Raw genomic sequence first — 6,028 nt, 5'->3', positions numbered from 1 at the left:
TTATATGAAAATACACAATAATCACAAACAGATACTGCTTTAACTGAAAGGGAGCTAACACTAATATTTATGTTGCTGGTGACATTTACTCTAAAAGTTATTATAGTATCTTTTCCCCAAAATAGAAAAAAAAACTAAAAAATTGACACATGCAACTTCTTTACTGAATATTATTTTAATACTAATGAGAAAATTTTCTTTGTGCACAAACACTTTTCTTTAGGGTACATTTAAAAAAATCAACCTGAAGAATTCTGTGTCTGTTTCACTGGCGATGACAAGTATGTTAATTGCTTGCAGATAACATCTGTTCTAGTGAAATCAAGATGCAGAGTCTGAGTTGGATCTGTGGTGCTAGCAGCTTTCTAAAGCTTTGTCCAGGAGACCCACTGCATGCATTTCACAGACACTCCAGGCAGCTGGAGGGCTTTTCAGTTTTTCTGACAACCATCCAGCAACTGAAATAAAATCTGCCAGGAATCCTGGGTCATCGAAATGTCTCCCTTTGAGCAGTGGACTCACCTTTGAAGCTTCAAGATATCCACTGACCGTGACGCCTGAGCGTGCTCTGGCTAAAGCAAGTTCAGGGTGAGCTGCCAACTGCCTGCATGCAAGAGCAAGTCTCTGACTTCCTTCTCTGTTTACAGAGGAGGGTGAAGGGCCTCTCTAGAAGGATAGCAATAGCCTGGTCAATATAATGTCAGATATAAAGAGCCCTTATGCTCAACAGGCCACATTTACAATTCTACAGGGTTCATGGACTGCAATTGCTTGCCAGATGTGCCTATGGAGTTGCGTAACCACGGCATCATGATTGCTCTGGTCTCGATTCTTTGGAGGCTCTGTATATTTGCATCTCCTTTATGCTATGATTTGTATAGACTCTGATGTACTGTTCCTAGTAGAGCCAACCCCACTTCTCTGTGGAATACATAGCTGTGTGGCCTCTTGTTCTGCTGTAGAAACATGGAGCAAGGCCTGGAGTGGTCTTTTTTAGTATTTGTAGCTGACTATGTCAACCAAAGTTGTGAGCATAGGGATCTCACTAGCTCTGCAGATAGGCTTAAGGTGATGTAGTTCAAAAAATTGAAAAATATATCTGTATTTGTCACAGGTTATATACTTGAGAAAAAAGAGACAAGAGAGATGGATGAAAAACTTGAAAAAGGAAACCATATGAGACATATGAGGGAGAGGTGAGAGTAAGATGTGAAATCTCAAGGATAAAAAAAGTGGATATAGTGAGAATAGAACCATTAAATAATATAACACGTTTGTATTGTAGTATATAAATTGATTTAAACCATTTAACTCTAAAATCTAGATCCTTATTGCCAATATGAGTGTTTCATATATTTCTGCCATTTTAAACACATCTCATTTGTTTGTATAAGAGCTAATGATACAATATCTTAAAATAAATACACTCTGATCTTATAGTACAGAAGAAATAAGCTCTTTTTGGTATTTTATCTGAGGACTCTTCCTATGTAATAAGTAATATTACAGTAGATACAGATAATATTCTTCTCTTCCTATCAATCACTGTCTCAGTCAACTCGGGGTACTGTAACAAAATATCATGGACTAGGTGACTTAAATGACAAAATTTTATTTTTCATAGTTCTAGAGGCTGGGAATTCCAAAATTAAGGTGCTGGCCACTTTAGTTCCTGGTGAGAGCTCTCTTCCTGGCTTGCAGAAGGCTGTCTTCTTGCTGTGTCCACACATTGTGGAAACAGGAAGTTCTGGTGGGTTTCTTCCTCTTCCTATAAAGGCACTAATCCCATCATGGGGACTTTACCCTCACAACATCATCTAAGCCTGATTACTTCCCCAAGGCCACACCTCCTAACATTACCACACTTGGGCTTAGAGCTTCAACACATGAATTTGTGAGAAACACAAACATTTAGTCTATAATAATAACCTTTTTTTGACATTTTACTACTTATTCAGAAAGAAAGCACAGGAATAATTTTATAGAAATTGAAAATGGGCTACATTTATGAAATAGTTCATGTAAGAATAATTAGCTAATAATACAAGATACTTTCTTTATATATGGATACAGCCACCCTTGTTTTTCCTATCATCATATATGAGTAAAAGTTTAGAGCTTATATATTTGTCAATTAGAGAATGATTTTAAAGAAAGAACGCCAAAAATTTCAGACTAGACAGCTAAATTGACGAATGAAGCCAAAAAATAGTAAATGTTGACAGTATAATCATTGAAATGATCAAGAAGGGTAGGGGTACTTTTAATTTAAATCCAGTCTATAATCTGGTTTTTAAAATCATTTGGGCCAAGAGATCTTTTTTGATAATTAGATTATTGTTTTCAGCTCCTTAAATTCAACCAAATGAAATTACTTTTAATAAATCATTTATTTCAGACTTTTAAAATTAACAATACCATTTTGAAAAGATACAGTTTCATTTTAAAGACAGTACATACCAAATATAATTTGTTTCTTTAAAAAATGCTGTAACCTTGTCCTCTAGAATTAGGTAGGTTAGCAGGTCTCACCATGCATGTTAACCCTGTCGAAGAAGCTACTATTTCTCCTTTGTAAAATGTATCCCTCTTCTTGGTAATTATGTGTTCAATGAGTACTTTCCTAGTAGATATTGAGTCCTATAAGGACAGTGGCTTTACTTGTCAGAGGATCCCTACTTCCTGGTATAGAGTAGACACTCAGTTACAATTTGATGAGGAAGAGAAAGGAAGGGAGAAAGGAAAGGATGGAGGAAAGACAAAGAAGAGAGAGAATAGAGTGACCATGATATCACCTTTGAATATTGCTACTAAATCAGTCTGGTCTCAGGGATGCTCAATCATCCATCAAGAGAAGGAAAGGAAAGAAAGGCCATTTTCTTATAAAATCTGATGTGGAAGGCTATGTATTAAGACAAGAGAGGAAAAAAGATTCAGGGCATAACATAAAACTGGAAAAAGAAACCCACGCTGAAATGTTTTAAAGGAAAAAACATGAAGGTCAAAGCAGGTTAAACACAAGGGTAGGCATGATATATTAATAGTTCGGATATATGTCCCCAAAAATCTCATGTCGAACTGTAATCCCCAGCATTGGAGTTGGGGCCTGGTTGGAGGTGCTTAGGTCATGGGGACAGGTTTCTTTTGGCTTGGTGCTATTCTATTGGATAGTGAGTGAGCATGAGAGTGAGTTCTCATGAAATCTGATTGTTAAAAAATCTGTGGCCCCTCTCCCCTCCACTCTCTCTCTTGCTCCTGTTTCCACCATGTGAGATGCCTGCTCCCCCTTCGTCTTTAGCTATGATTATAAGCTCCTTGAGGTCCTCACTGGAAGCAAATGCTGGCATCACACTTCTTGTACTGTCTGCAGAACTGTGAGCCAATTAAACCTCTTTTTTCTATAAATTACCCAGTCTCAGTCATTTTGTTATAGCAATGCAACAACAAAATTACATTGATAATACAAGGCATATTTGTGTATTACCATAAAGATAAAGCTGAATGTAAAAAATCGTAAATTAAAGAATTCCTTAGATCAATCGTTCTTTAGGTGTGGTTGGTAGACCAGTGCTGGCCCACAAACAGTCTTTACCTGTTCATAATAAGATAAGCACAGAACTTGAGAGTAAGCAGTGAGAAATGTTTATAAAATTTGATAAAATAATTTTGTGTCCATTGAAAATAATGAAGATAGATTTGGGCTTCTGCCTGTACAGTTTAATTTGATTATTTGGTAACTAAGTTATATTTTCATAAAGTAAAATTATTAATTAAAAAGATAAAAAATAAAATGAAAAATGTAAAAAGGTTTAAAGGTTTAATAAGTGCATTCAACAAAGGCAGTCTGAGAAGTACTGCCTTAGACAATGTATTGGCAGCAGTGCATGGTTTCATGGCTTCTCCCTATCTCTTGTGGTTGTATAATTCTACTTGTTTTAAAGCAAATATACACAATACAACCTGCAAGCTGTTGCACAATGGAAAAATAATCTTAAACATACCAACTGGGAATTATTTTAAAGAGTTTTCTAATTTGTGATGTGTGACAATATATGAAACCTCAAGTAGAATAAATACAGAGGTTTTTGGTTTGGTTTCAACGCATAAAGCTAGAGCACTGTCACCACGTGGGTTCAAAGCTCTTTTCTGCTTGATTGTTTCTGTAAATGTTTACATAGAAGTAGACCACTTTTCAAGCATTTGCAAAGGGTGGTTTGCTATAATATAGATTCAGAAACTTCCTTTCAGAAAAACTTGGGAGCAGAAATGTTGAGCTTTAAAAAACTTAAAGTTCTTCTCCAATTTTCTCCTTCTGTAACAGCATTCCATATTAAAAGTTCACTTCCACCTCATCTTTTTAAAAAACCTGTTAAACCATATGTCAGACAAGTGAAAATATATTAGGAATAACATAATCAACATTGACTTATGCAACAGTGAGCTTAATCAAGTAAACATTACAAGCAGAATTGAAGACTTTGCCCTGATCATGTTATCTCTTATTTCCTTTACGTAGAGGTGAACGCTGGTTTTGTCCATTTCTTTGTTAGTTTCAATAAAGAAGGTGAATCTCATGTCCTTCTGGTGTTAATGTGATGGAATGTGGAGAATTCTAACCCTCTGAAGATACTAAACTATCAGGCTCATGCTGCTGAATAGCAGGTAACTTTTTTTTTTAACTACCAGGTTCTGAAGGGGCCCAGGAAGAAACCTCCTCTTCCCCAGCTGAGTTGAGAACCAAGTGGAAGACAAACAAAGAAGTTAGACAAGAGATGAAAAAGTGACCTGCCTTGCACCTTGCCAGTTGGCTTGCTAGCTCTCCCCTGATTTGAACTTCTGACAACAGAATCTGCTCCACCAAACTTACCATGTGAAGGAGAGCACATGGGCATTCTTTCTGAAACCTGCAAAGAAAGCAAAGGGAGAGGCTAAGAAGACAAAGGAAAACTCTTTCTTCTCAAATCAATCAGATAATGAACTCCTGTTCCCTTTAGGAGGAATGAGTGGGTGGGGAGAGAAAAGCAAGCAGTTGACCTCTGGAGGTCCTTAGACTTAAAAACATAAAGCCCAAGGAAGAAAATTCCTCCCCAGCATTAACTTGGACCAGTAATGTTTTTCTATTTATATTCCATATGTAAATATGCCTATGAGGTATTATGTATTGTGTATTTCTTTAAAAAATCTGTAACTTTAAGCTTAAATAGAAAGGTACACAATGGATTGTTATTTTATACAATGGAGTTCCGATATTAATTATTGTTACTTCTCACAAAATAAGTATTAAAGATTTCTTAGTTTTGGCAAAAATAGTATTGTTAATTGTGGTTGAGTGGTGTGCTCTTTTTGAATTTCCCAACTTTAGCTCATTCACTTCTCTATATGGCCCTCTATTCCTTTAAAAAAATTTTAATAGCTTAATTAAGATATGATTTATATACAATTCACTAAAATGTACAATTCAATGTTTTTTTACTATATTCACAGATATGCGCAGCTTTCACCATGGTCAATTTTGGAATGTGTCCATCACATCCTAAAGAAACTCTGCTGTCTACATTGCCTTCCCTTTATCTCTCCATCCAACCCTCTTTCCTAAGCAACCACCAATTTACTTTCCATTTTTATAGATTTTGTTATTCTGGATATTTCATGTAAATGAACATAGAGTATGTAGTGTTTTGTGACTGGCTTCTTTCACTTAGCATAATGTCTTTAAGTCTTACCCATGTTGCAGCACAGATCAGTACTTTATTCCATCTTATGCTGAACATTATATCTACATAGCACATTTTGCCTACCCATTTAGTCAGTCAATGAGTGTTTGGGTTGTTTCTACAACTTGGCTGTTGTGAATAATTCTTCTAAAAACATTCATGTCTAACATGTGTGTCCTATAGACAGTGTATAGTTGGATCTTATTGTTTTATTTTAATCCATCTGACAATTTCTGCATTTTGATCAGATTTCTTAATCCATTCACATTTAATGTTACGTTTGATATAGTTGGATTTATAGCTGTCATTTTTAC

The 6,028-nt window shown here is 35.7% G+C and overlaps 1 long non-coding RNA gene across 1 annotated transcript; it reads left to right on the top strand.

Moving 5' to 3' along the window:
- Positions 1–342: 342 nt before the first annotated feature.
- On the top strand, positions 343–5,295 carry LOC131382878 (uncharacterized). Its single transcript, XR_009212496.1, has 3 exons — positions 343–588; positions 1,115–1,196; positions 4,687–5,295. It is a non-coding gene; the product is annotated as an uncharacterized LOC131382878 (long non-coding RNA).
- The last annotated feature ends 733 nt before the right edge of the window (positions 5,296–6,028 follow it).

Source organism: Hylobates moloch, unplaced genomic scaffold (genome assembly GCF_009828535.3).
Source record: "Hylobates moloch isolate HMO894 unplaced genomic scaffold, HMol_V3 SCAFFOLD_2, whole genome shotgun sequence".
NCBI lineage: Eukaryota > Metazoa > Chordata > Mammalia > Primates > Hylobatidae > Hylobates > Hylobates moloch.
The sequence above is the reverse complement of the archived record's forward strand: the minus strand, read 5'-3'. Positions and strand labels throughout refer to the sequence as shown.